This window comes from Chiloscyllium punctatum, chromosome 41, assembly GCF_047496795.1.
Source record: "Chiloscyllium punctatum isolate Juve2018m chromosome 41, sChiPun1.3, whole genome shotgun sequence".
Taxonomy (NCBI): Eukaryota; Metazoa; Chordata; class Chondrichthyes; order Orectolobiformes; family Hemiscylliidae; genus Chiloscyllium; species Chiloscyllium punctatum.
In genome coordinates this window covers 65,094,503-65,108,856 of record NC_092779.1, presented here as the reverse complement: position 1 = coordinate 65,108,856, position 14,354 = coordinate 65,094,503, and positions in this window count along the sequence as shown.

The following is a 14,354-nucleotide window of genomic DNA, read 5'->3' as shown; positions in this document are numbered from 1 at the left end:
GAGAGAGTGCAGTAACGATGTGCTTAATCTGTAGCGCTGTGAGAGAATAAAAAGTTGAAGCTTGATGGGTATGGACAGCAACTCATTATGTCCCAAACAGCTGAATGGGGTGACAATGTCATACTTTTCATTGAATGTTTAATTCACGACAGTTTACATGTATCTGCTGAACCATCATGTCAATTGACAGCGAGGTGCAGGCTCTGAATGAACTCTGAGCACTTTAATGTGTTACTGTGTGACACTGCATTGAGTGTCATTTTGTACACAATCCTGTCAGCAGCCAAAATAGCATCATTCTGAAACAGTTATTGCCCGCCGGTTTCTGACCTCCACGGAGACTCTTGGACTGCCTTCTTGGAGATGGAAGATAACTTGGAGAATGGCTAAAAAATGTTGGCTTCATTCCGACTGCCAGAAAACCCATGTTAAAGTAACACATATGTACCATGATTAATTAAGCAATGTGGATCAATTTGGAACAGTCTGTCTGTGCAGCCCCTGCTCCATTTGTTTGTGATGTTGGAGCATCTCTGACACTTTCCTGTTCCTGTGTTAGTGGCTTGATAAGCTGAATAGCCTCTTCCTGATACTGTGTAAGTGCCTCCAGGTGTGAAATGGTTCTTTCTGATCCCATGTACGTGACATGTGGGAGGGATCAGACTCCCACCTTCCTGTGCAACAGGCAGGAGGGACTGAAAGGGCTATCCTTCTTTTGCCCAGTAGGTTTGATGGGATGAATGACCTCCCCACATTCTCGTGAAACCAGATTGAGCTGCTGAATGAACCTGTCCTTTTACCAGGAAATGTACTGTGATGTTACATATATGTTACCCAGACTTAACAACACGGTCTTGAAAGTTGTCCGAGTCTTGCTATACATGGTCACAGATTGTTTCAAGAGCTGAAGAGGAACAACCTGTCCTGAAAATTTTGTAGTCTTCAGTGAATGCCCCCTCTTCTGCTGGCACAGTGAAGCAGTAGCTAACACTGCTGCCTCATAGCACAAGGGTCCCAGGTTCGATTCCAGCCTTGGGCAACTGTCTGTGTGGAGTTTGCACATTCCCCACTTGTCTGCAGGAGTTTCCTTCGGGTGCTCCGGTTTCCTCTCACAGTCCGAAGATGTGCACGCAGAGTGAATTGGCCATACTAAATTGTCCATCATGTTAGGTGCATTAGTCAGACGGAAATGTGTTTTGGTGGGTTACTCTTTGGAGGGTCGGTGTGGACTGGTTGGGCCGAAGTGCCTGTTTCCACATTGTAGGGAATCTAATCTGCTCAGTTTGGACTCAATGGGCTAAATAGCCTTCTTCCACACTGTAGGGATTCTATGATGACAAACTGGAGATGCCTGGGCTGAGGAAGCTACGCTGAGGATCTCCTGCAGATGTGCCCCACGGCTGAGATGATTGATGCCCACCAATGATAATCACGTTCCCTTGTGCCGTGAATGACTCCAAGCAGTGTAGAGGTCATAATTAATTCTCAGTAAGTGTGATTTTGTTCAGGTTCCTTGATGTCATCCTCAGTCAAATACTGCCTTGAATTCAGGGTCAGTCTCTCTTACCTGAGCCCCTGCGTTACCTCTTTTGTTCATATCAATAGGTCATGGTGCAGAAGCAGAGAAGGTCTTCTTCAAACAGAGGGTAGTGAATGTCAGGAATTCTCTTACACAGAGAGTTAGGGGAGCTAGATCACTGAAAGGGACCAGTGGTGTCCCGCTGGGATCAGTTCAGTGACCTCTGCTCTCTGTTATTTTCAAAAATGACTTGAATGTGGGTGTTGAAGAGTTGACTAGTAAGTTTGCCGATGACAGAAAGGTGGTTGGAGTGGTACAGAATGTGGAGGGCTATTGTAGGTTGCAATGGGACATCGACAGGATGCAGAGCTGGGCTGAGAAATGCCACATGGAGTTCAAACTGAAGTAATTCACTTTGCAAGCTGGAATGTGAACACAGAATACATGGTTAAAGGCAGGATTCTTGGCAGTGTGGAGAAACAGAGGGATCCTGGCGTCCGTGTCCACAGATCCCTCAAAGCTGCCACCCAAGTTGATCGGGTTGTTAAGAAGGCGTATGGTATGTTGGCTTTCAGTTGCAGAGGGATTGAGTTTAAGAGCCGCGAGATTTTGCTACAGCTCGATAGAGCCCTGCTCAGACCGCACAGGGAATATTGTGTTCAGTTCTGGTCTCCTCATTATAGGAAGGATAATGAAGCTTTTGAGAGTGTAAAGAGGAGATTTACCAGGATGCTGCCTGGACTAGAAGTCTTACGAAGAAACCGTGAGGGAGTGAGGGCTTTTCTCATTGGAGGAAATATTTCGATGAGAGGTGACTTGATAGAGGTGTGCAAGATGATGAGAGGCAGATAGAGAGTGAATAGCCAGAGACATTTCCCCATGACAGAAATGTCTATCACTATCTGCCATAATTTTAAGGTAATTGGAGGACGTTTTAGGGGAGATGCCAGAGGTAGATACTTTACACAGAGAGTTTTGGGTGTGTTGAATGCACGACCATTGGTGGTAGGAGAGTCAAATACGTGAGGGAAACTTAAGAGACTCTTGGATAGGCACATGGAACAAAGTGAACAGAAGCATGTAGGTTAGAGTAGGACAAACAACACAATGTCGAGGGCTGAAGGTCCTAACTGCATGCATTCATGTAGAACCTTGAGCTCAAAATCTGCATGAATTCATGTAAAACTCCGTTATCTCACTTTTTAGCTTAGAATCAATCTAAACATCATGGCATAGTCAGAGAACACAGGGGGCCAACACCTTGTTATCACCATTGTTCACAGCTCACCTGAGAATGCAACATTTTTGTTAAAAATGGTTTTGTGATTTACACATGAAAGAAGTGAAACTGTCACGGTATTCTAACAGATGAAAGGCTTGACAGACAATCAATTTTTCCATGTATAATTTCAGTTACATCACACTGTAAATTTTTGCTATAAATTCTGTGTTACGATCAAGCTGTCCACGATCACCTGATGAAGGAGCGTCGCTCCGAAAGCTAGTGAGCTTTCAATTAAACCTGTTGGACTATAACCTGGTGCTATGTGATTTCTAACTTTGTACACCCCAGTCGAACACCGACATCTCCAAATCAGTACTGTTCTTTGTTCTGTGTTCTATGGAAGTGCTCAAGAAGACTTGGACATTAAGACGATTTGAGACTTGGAGCAAGTCAGCCTTGATCTTAAAGAAGGGCAAGGCAGGCTTGGAATGTGAATGACCTGCCCCTGTTTCTGATGCTCTCCCATTCTGTTATTGGAAAGTTCATATGTGTTATTTTCCTGGAAGGTCTTTTATGGAATATTGCAATCAGGGAGACCCGTGGATTTTGTGAGCCATCACTGAGTGAGATTTGGGGGCTGTATTCACAGTGAATCTGGGTCTAAAACATGATCAACAAATGAAGCACAAGATACAGAGAAGGGAGGTTTTGTAAAGAGAAATGAGCAACCTCTTCCATATCCAGCCTGGTTCTTCCAATTACATTTTCCAAATCTCCCAAACCGAGTGGGACAGTCTCGAGGGACCGAACTGTTTCCTCTATTTCTGTGCACCATACTATAACAGTAAGTGGACTCTAACTGCTCCTGTCTAGCAGGTTAGAGGGGTTGAATGGAACACAGAAACATGGGACTGAGGAGCAGGAGTGGGTCATTAGAGAATTTGAGCCTTCTCCACCAGGCATTAAGATTGCGGCTGATCAGATTGGGGTCTTAGCCTCATCGTCCTGTCTGTGTCCCATTATCCGTGACTCATTTTTCTGTCAAATCTTTAACTAACTCAGCTGTAAATACTTGTAATCAGAGAGGCACCACAAACTTCCGGGGAAGAGAATTCCCATTCGAATGGCCCTTTTAGAATTCTTCCTTATCCCGCTGTGAGAATAAGAGAATCATACAGCGTGGAAAAAGATCCTTTTGTCCAATTTGTCCATGCCGATCAGGCATCTTAATCAGATCTCGTCCCACTTGGCAGCATTTGGCCCACCTCACATGATCCATTCCCATTTATGTACCTGTCCAGTTACATTTTAAACGTGTAATTGTACCCGCTTTCACTACTTTCTCTGGCAGTACACCCACCAGCCTCTGTATGAAAAGGTTTCCCCTCAGGTCCCTTCTAAGACATTTCCCTGTCACCTTCACCCTATGCTGTCTCGTTCTGGACGCCCCTACACTGGGAAAAAGATCTTGTCCATTCAGACTATCCATGTCCCTCAGGACTTTATTAAATGTCTGTCATGTCACCATTCAGTCTCTGACAGTCCAGGGGAAAAAGACTCATCTTGTTCATCAACTCCCTGTAGCTCAAACCCTCAGGTTCCAGATAATCTTTGTAAATCTGTTCTGCACCCTTTCAAGCTTAACAACATCCATCCTTTAAAAGAGTCGAACTTATATGTACGCAGTTTTATTAAAGTGGCCTCACCTCCGTCCTGTCCAAGCCCCTCACGCTACCCCTACTCCAATTCTCAATGTTCTGACCGATTAAGACAAGCATGTCAACCACGTTCCTCACTACTCTACCGACCTAAACTCCACTTTCAAGGAACTATGAATCTTCACCCGTAGTTCTCTTTGTTAAGCAACATTTCCCAGGGCACTACCCCGCTTTAACTTTCCGAAATGTCAAACCTCACCAATATCTAAATTAAACTCCATCTGCCAGTCCTTGGCTCATTGTTGGTCAAGGATTCCGTTATATTCTGAGATAATCTTCTTCACTGTCCACTGAACCAATTTGGTGATGTTATCTGTAAATTTACTAACCATGCCTCCGATAATCACATCAATGTTGTTTATATCCGTGATAAAAAGCAGTGAGCTCAGCACTGATTCTTTCAGCACACCGCTGGCCACAGGTCTTCAGTTTGGAAAACAATCCACTACCTTCAATCCAATTTTGTATCCAATTGGTTAGCTTTTACTAGATTACATATAATCTAATTTTAGTAATCTGTCTACGTTGGGGAACCTTATTATATGCCTTGCTGAAATTTGTGTAAAAATTGTACACCACAGTGTATTCTTCAAACTTCTTTGTCATCTCTTCATAATACTCAATCACATTAATTAGACATGATTTCACAAATCCATATTGACTATCCCTAATCATTCCTTGTCTTTCTAAATAAATGCAAATTCCATCCCTCAGAATCCCCTCCAAGGAACTCCTCGTCTCTGACCTTGGCTGATTGAGTCGATAACTCCCTGTGTTGTTTTGGCTCACTTCTCCCTTTTCTGGCCCCACTCCTCCACTGCCCACAAAAAATAATTATAACTATGTTGGTGATATGGCCAATGATATAGTTCTCAGAGTGTGTCAGGGTCAGTGTTCGGAACAAGTCAGGCAGATTTCTTTAATCTACTAAAACAACATGTCTATGACCAAAACAAACTATGATGGAAAGTGGAATGACGAGAGGATATTGCAAATATGTACAGTGATATTTCCCTTTGAAAAATACTGAGAAACACACACACACACACACACACACACAAAGACACACACACAGACACACACGCACACACAGACAGACAGACAGACAGACACACACACACACACACACACACACACACACACACACACACACACACACACGTATTGTCGATAACAAACTGAAAAGCAAAATATCTGCAAAGTTAACTTGAAAGAACATTGTCCAAATATGATTCGAACTTATGACCTAAGGTAAAATGAGAGTTTGACCCAAATACTGTTCTATGTGTAGAGTCATCAAGTCCTACAGCATGGAGAGAGGCAGAGAGGCCCTTTGGCTCAAACTCGTCCATGCTGACCCAAATATCCAACCACACTAACCTCATTTCCCAGCACTTGGCCAATAGCATTCTCGTCCTTTCCTGTCCATGTACTTGCCCAAATGCCATTTACGTATCCTTAATATAAATGCATCAACCACTTCTGTTGACAGCTCATTCCCTTTGTGTGCCACTCTCTGTGTAAAACAGTTTCCATCAGTTTCCCTTTTATTCTTTCCCCTCTGACCTTAAACTGATGCTCTCCCCTCCTTAATTCCCCAACTCTAGGAAAAAAAGGTTGGGTCCATTCACCCTATCCATGTAAACTTCTATAGGCCCCTCTCCTGTGCTCTAAAGAAAAAAAGTCCTCGCTTGTCCAACCTCTCCCATTAATTCATACTGTTGAGTCCTGGCAACATTTTTATAAATTCCGTCTGCACACATTCCAAATTAAAAACATCCTTCCGATCGCAATGTGACTAAAACTGAACACAACACGACAAGTGCAGCCTCACCAACATCCTGTATAACTATAACATAACTTCCCAACTGCTCTCCTCCATGTCCTGACCGATGCTTGCTAGTGTGGCAAAAGCCTACTTCACTACCATATCTAACTATGACCCCACTTTCAGAGAACGGTGGACCTAAACTCCATGGTCCCTCTGCTCAACTACACTCCTTAAGGTCCTACCAATCAACATGAAACTCCTACCTTGATCTAACGTTGCCAAAATATTCCTCGGCCCACTTCTCCAGTTTGATCAAGGTCCTGCTGCAATTTCTGATATACTTCCTCATTGTCCACGATACCACCTATCTTAGTGTCATCTTCAAGTTTCCTAGCCATGCCTTGTACATTCGCAAGAATATCATTGATACAGATAACAAATAGCAACGGGCCCAGCAGCGACCCCTGAGGCACTTCATGTGTCACAGGCCTCCAGTCCGAGAGAACCCTTCCACTATTACCCTCTGCTTACTACCATGATGCCAATTGTATATCTAATTTGCCAGGTCCCTCTGGATTCCATGCGATTCTAACCTTCCAGACCAGCCTATCAATGGCAACCTTGTCAAAGGCCTTACTGAAAACCACACACTCTACCGCCCTACCCTCATCAACATTCCTGGTCACTTCATCAATGAACTCAAACAAATTTGAGAGGCATGATCTCCCACTCACAAAGCCATGTGATCTTTCCAGTATAAAAACAACTATTAATAATAATTATTAAAATTAATAATATCAAACTAATAAGATATAAAATTAATATCAAACTAATAATAAGATGACACTTTCAGTGGAGAATAAATTAACCATGGTATGTGATATTGGAACGTGCATCATGGGTGAAGGGCAGAATAGATTTTGTACCTGTGTCATTGAACTGTGTTGAAAAAAAGCAAGGGTGACATGGTAGTTCAGTGGCTAGTACTGCTGCCTCATAATGTCATGGATCCGGGTTTGGTTCCAGCTCGGGTGACGCTCTGTTTGGAGTTTGCACATTCTCACTGTGTTTGTGTGTGTTTCCTCTGGGTGCTCCATTTTCCTTCCACAATCCAAAGATCTATAGGTCAGGTGAATTGGCCATGCTAAGTTACCTATAGTGTTATGTGCATTCGTCAGGGGTAAATATAGGGTAGAGGAATGGAACTGGGTGGGTGACTGTTTGGAGGGTCAGTGTGGTCTTGTTGTGCCAGACGGCCTGTTTCCATACTGTAGGGAATCTGTCAAAAAAAATTATTTCTAAACAAACCTTATATTTCCAAATGCATGCATATCGCACCCCTCAGAGTCTTCTCAAACAACCTACGTACCACAGATATTAGACTTCCTGGTCTATCGATCCCAGATTTTTCTTTGCTTCTCTTTTTGAATAATGGCACAACATTTGCTAATCTCCAATATTCTGGAACCTAACCTGTTGCTAACGATGATGCAAAAATATCAACCAGGGTCCCCGTAGTTTCTTCTGTAGCCTCTTGCAGTGTTCTTGGAAGCATCTGTTTACAACCAGGAGATTAATCCACCTTCATACAGTCTAATGCATCCAACACACCTTCTCCTGTGATATTGACTCACCCCAAGATAACACTACGACTTTTGTCAGCCTCCCAAGGTTCATGTATTACTCCACGGTAAAGACAGAGGAGAAATATTCATTGAGAATCTCGCAAATCTTCAGGACATGCACGTCCATTTTGGACTTTGAGGGGTCATATTCTCATTTAGCTATTCTTTTGACTTTAATATACTTAATGAACCTATTTGGATTCACCCTAATCTTCTCAGCCAAAGCTATCTTGTGCCCCCTTTTCACCCTCCTGATTTCCTTCTTCCATAAACTCCTGTATCCCCTGTATACCTCCAGGTATTCCCTCGATCCCAGCTGCCTGGACATGAGCCACGCCTCCTTTTTGCTGGTCAAAGCCTCAATATCTCCTGACATCCGAGGTTCCCTCTTCCTGCCAACCTTGCCTTTTACCCTCACAGTAACATATAGACCTTGAACTGTCGACATTTCACTTTTAAAGTCCTCCCACTTGCAGGAGGTCCCTTCGCCTGCAAAGAAACTCCTCCAACCAACCCCTACAACCTCCTGTCTCATTCCATCAAAATTCGCCTTGCCCCAAGTTTGAACTTGAACATGTGGACCAATTTTATCCTTCTGCATAACTATTTAAAAATTAATAGAACTATTTTCGCGGGTCCCAGAGGGCTCCCCCACTATCACCTCAGACACCTGTCCTGCCCTAGATCTTAGAGGAGGTCACGCTTCGTCCCTTCCCGATTTGCACTCTCTACTTACTGCTTGAGGAAACTTTTCTGAACACACTTAATAAATTCACCCCATCTCAGTCCTTAATTCTATGTCATTCCCAGTCTATGTTAGGAAAATTAAAATCTCCTACTAATGCAATCCTATTGGCCCTGTGCGTCTCCCCAGTCTGTCTACATATTTTTGTTCCACTAATTCCTCGTTTATTATTTGGGGGCCTATAGTACAATCTAAATCCTATCACCATTCCCTTCTTATTTATTAGCTCCCCAGACAAATCCTCACAGGATGATCCATCAGTTATTTTATCTCTGATTACTGCTGTGTTACTCGCCTTAATCAAAAATGAAACTCTCTGTCCCCTCTTTCCACCATCTCTGTCCCGTATAAAACACCTGTACCCTGGTACTTTAAGCTGCCGGTGCTGTCCCTCCCTTAGCCATGTATCAGTAATGGCTATAATATCCCAGTCCCACGCAGCGATCCATGTCCACAGTTCATCAGCCTTACCTGTCAGCCATCTTGCATTGAAACAGTTGCGATTTAATCCAACAGGCATTCCTTGCTCCCTGTCGTTGTCTAGCCTGACCTGTCTCTTCATTTTACTGTTTCTGATTACTGTATCTCCTTCCAGCCTCGCACTTGCTTCCCTGCTGTTGAGGATCCCACCACTCCCCACCCCAGCCAATCTAGTTGAAACCCTCCCTTGCAGCAGTTGCAAACCTGCCTGCCAGGATATTGGTCCCCTTCCAGCTCAGGTACAACCCGTTCTTCCTGAACACGCCACCTTGCCCCACAAAAGATCCCAGTAATCCAAAAAACTTTGCCCCCTGCACCAATTCTTTAGCCACCCCTTCATCTGCCATATCCTCCTATTCTTACCCTCACTAGCACGGAGAACTGGAAGTAAACTGGATATTACCGTGCATTTTATCCTTTTCCGTCGCTCTCCACAATCACTCTGTAGGATGTCATCACTATTTCTACCTGTGTCATTCTGTCCTTTGTACCAATGTGCACAATGACTTCTGGCTGCTTCCCGCTCCCACCACCCTCCCCCTACTCCCGGTGAGAACGTTCTGCAGCCACTCTGAGACATCCTGGACCCTGGGCATGTGGGAGGCGACACACCATTCCGGATTCCCATTTGCTGCCACAGAATCTCCTGTCTGTTCACTATCGAGTCGAATAATTACTTCTGTTGTTATTCTACTTGCACAGCCTTATGACAATGGTATTTCTTCATGAAACAGTTGAATTTGGCTGAATTGTTTTGCTTCAGGTAATGGGGAGATTCCAATGAATCCTCATCAGGAATCCTCCATTAGTGGGAAAGACGACTGGGCTTTTTTTCACTCCCACACATTGCTGTGATGAGCGATTGGGAAGCAGAAAGAAAGCAATAGAATGTTTCTCCACAGATAGGCTATATTTTCCATCTGTAAGTTAAATCAGTAACGTTTCCAGTCCCACACTGGACTCTGTGAGCTCTTCTTGAACATTGTCTGAACTATATGACTCCATAACATTCTCGACTCCCGGTCAGTGTGTTATTGCAGAATCAATTCATTCACAATAAATGGTCCTACTTGTTTTGAAGATGTATTACTATGTGCTTGTATAATGTAAAAATAAGCGTTTCATGTCTTCACAAAGTCTGTGTTAAAATGAATATTCTTAAACATGTACAGTAATTGCTGGAAAAGCTCAGCTTGTCTGTCAGAATATGTGGGAAGAGAATTCACAGTTCAATTTTACTGTCCAATGACCTTTCCTTTGAAACTGACTTATTCTTAAATTATTTCCCCAATTTTATTCTCCCACACTAGAAGAAATATCCATCCAGTATTCACCAACTACACTCTTCTCCAGATCTTATATGGTCAATAAACCATCCCTCATTCTCAGGCCTAACTGTTAATTCTTCAGAACGTAATGTCTTCATCCCAAGAATGCATAAAGAGAAACATCTTTGAGACATTTCGAAAGCATTTTTTTTTTCAGTTTAGGCAGTTATAACTACACATTATACAACAGATGTAATCTCAGCAATGCCCTGTACTGATGCAAAAAACATCACTAAGATCATACCCAACACCCCTTGCACGAAACAGGATCATGACATTTACCTTCCAAATCACTTGCTACATCTTCAGGTTAATTTGATATGATTCATGTACTACGACCCACAAATCTCTCTGTAACACTGAGTTCTGCATTCTCCTTGCAGTTAAATAAATTTCTGCTGTTTCGTCTTTTCCACAAAACAGAAAATTTCCATCACATATATATTGTACTGTTTTTGTTTTCTGCTGAAGCTTTGCTCACAGCCATCCTCTGTCTTTATGCCATTGCTTGTTCTGCCTTCCCCTGTCCGTATCCCATTGCAGATGCTCGGCCCTCCCCCTGTCTGTATCCCATTGCTGATGCTCTGCCCTCCCCCTGTCTGTATCCCATTGCTGATGCTCTGCCCTCCCCCTGTCTGTATCCCATTGCAGATGCTCTGCCCTCCCCCTGTCTGTATCCCATTGCAGATGTTCTGCCTCCCCCCGTCTGTATCCCATTGCTGATGCTCTGCCCTCCCCTGTCTGTATTCCATTGCAGATGCTCGGCCCTCCCCCTGTCGTATCACATTGCTGATGCTCTGCCTCCCCCCGTCTGTATCCCATTGCTGATGCTCTGCCCTCCCCTGTCTGTGTCCCATTGCTGATGCTCTGCCTCCCCCCGTCTGTATCCCATTGCTGATGCTCTGCCCTCCCCTGTCTGTATCCCATTGCAGACGCTCGGCCCTCCCCCTTTCAGGATCACATTGCAGATGCTCTGCCCTCCCCTGTCTGTATCCCATTGCAGACGCTCTAACCTTCCCCGTCTGTATCCCATTACAGACGCACTGCCTTCAGCTGTCTGTATCGCATTGTAGATGCTCTCCCCTCCCCTGTCTGTATCCCATTGTAGACACTCTGCTCTTCCCCTATCTGGATCCCAATGCAGGTGCTCTGCCCACCCCATCTGTATCCCACTGTAGACGTTATGCCACCCCTGCCTATATCCCACTGCAGAAGCTCTGACCTCACCCATCAGTATCCCATTACAGGCACTCTTCCCTCCCCCTTTCAGTATCACATTGCAGATGCTCTGCCCTCCCCTGTCTGTATCCCATTGCAGACGCTCTAACCTTCCCCGTCTGTATCCCATTACAGACGCACTGCCTTCAGCTGTCTGTATCGCATTGTAGATGCTCTCCCCTCCCCTGTCTGTATCCCATTGTAGACACTCTGCTCTTCCCCTATCTGGATCCCAATGCAGGTGCTCTGCCCACCCCATCTGCATCCCACTGTAGACGTTATGCCACCCCTGCCTATATCCCACTGCAGAAGCTCTGACCTCACCCATCAGTATCCCATTACAGGCACTCTTCCCTCCCCCGACTGTATCCCATTTCAGACGCTCTGCCCCTGCCCTGTCTCTATCCCATTGCAGACGGTCCGACCTCCCCTGTCTATATCTCATTGCAGACGCTCTCCCCTCCCCCTGTCTGTATCCCATTGCAGACGCTCTCCCCTCCCCCTGTCTGTATCCCATTGCAGACACTCTACCCTTCCCCTGTCTGTATCCCATTGCAGACGCTCTCCCCTCCCCCTGTCTGTATCCCATTGCAGACGCTCTTCCCTTCCCCTGTCTGTATCCCATTGCAGACGGTCCGACCTCCCCTGACTGTAGCCCATTGCAGACGCTCTCCCTTCCCCTGTCTGTCTCCCATCGCAGACACTCTGCCCTTCCCCTGTCTGTATAGCATTGCAGACGGTCCGACCTCCCCTGTCTGTATCCCATTGCAGACGCTCTCCCTTCCCCTGTCTGTATCCCATTGCAGACGCTCTACCCTTCCCCTGTCTGTCTCCCATCGCACACGCTCTTCCCTCCCCCTGTCTGTATCCCATTGCAGAGGTGCATCCCTCCCCCAGTCCGTCTCCCATTGCAGACACACTGCCCTTCCTTGTCTGTATCCCATTGTAGACGCACTGCCCTCACTCTGCCCTCCGCTGTCTGTATCCCATTGCAGGCAGTCTTCCCTCCACTGTCTGTATCCCATTGCAGACGCTCTGCCCTCTCCCCGTCTTTCTCCAATTGCAGGTGATCTGTCCTTCCACTGTCTGCATTCCCTTGCAGACGCTCTACCCTCCCCCTGTCTGTATCCCATTGCAGACGCTCTGTCTCCATTTGACATCTTATTGAATGACTAGCCTGGTGCATGAGCAAATTGAGCTCCATCTCCTTCATCCGGTTCATTAGAATAGATTGTAATTTGTTGATGACCTCATACAGATCCCTGAAGAATTCCACTCGTTACAGCTTTCCAAACACAAAATGAGTAATGATCTATACTCTGCATTTCCTGACAGCTACCTAGGGCTCACCCTCTTCTGCATAACAGCCTGGGATGGTTATAGGGCGTCCCCCTGTGCGGTAATTTACTGAATACTTCATTCTGTTTGGTGGGGTCTGTTTTGTGCAGCCCATTTTGCCGCAGACGCATTTAGGCACAGAACTATTTCAGCGCAGCTCATATTTATTCCTTTTTAGGCTTAGGTAAAAGCATTAATCAAGCAATAAAAATAAAAATAATGTTTATTGCCTTTTGTAAAAATGTTAAAAAGACACCTGAGTAAGTATAACACTGACTCAGAGTTTTATTTCAGAGCTAAAATGATAATCGGTCTTGCATTTATTCAGATTGAAAACATTCATGAAGCTATTAAACATTTGACTGATGAGCTTCCAGATGAACTGCAACCGCTGCTGGACTGGTTCGAGGATAACTATGGAGGTAGAAGATTACGCAGTGGAAATGGTCGGCGTTCACCGCTTTTTCCAGTTGGAATGTGGAATTTATATGAAAGAACTTTAAACAATGATGACAAAACAGACAATAATGCAAAAGCTGCCCACAGGAGATGACAATGCGAACATGATGTGGAACATCCAGTTATTTGGAAATATATTGACAGTTTACCAAAGGTTCAGAGAGGAAGGGACCTTTACTATGAGCATTTGATAGCAGGGCACGATAGTCCGTTGAAATTAAAGAAGCAGATGCTAGAATACAAACACTCGTAAGAAGAATTAGTGAGAGAAATGATGTCGAGTATTTACGAGGATTGCCCATAATTTTGAATGAACGTCATGTTTTAGATTTTTCGTAATGAACTTATATCATTTACGTTTTTTCTTTTTAACATTTTTACTGAAGAGAAGAAACATTATTTTTATTTTTAGTCTTTCATTAATGCTGTTAACTAAGCCTGAAAAGTGAGAGAGATTAGATTGGAACTGACAGCGAGGTTCAATTGAGAATTGCTCTTTACTGAACATTGATACTTACTTGGTTGGTGGGACGTCGATGTTTCAGAATCTCCACACAAGGTGGCCTGGTCCTCTCGGGCTTTTTGAAGGATCCTCCCCATATGTCGAGGTAGACAGTGAGGGAACGGATATCGGGCACTCGACTTCGTTACAGCATCTGTAAGCCGCCCTCTCTCTCTCTCTCGCCTCCCTATCCCTCTCTTTCACCCCTCCCTCTCTCTCTCACCCACTCTCTCTCTCGCCCCCTTCACTCTCTCGTCCCCCTCCCTCTCTCTCTCGTCCCCCTCCCTCTCTCACTCGTCCCCCTCCCTCTCTCTCTCGTCACCTCCCTCTCTCTCTTCCGCCCCCTCCCTCTCTCACTCCCGCCCCCTCCCTCTCTCGTTCCCGCCCCCCTCTCTCTCCCGCCCCCTCCCTCTCTCTGTCTCGCCC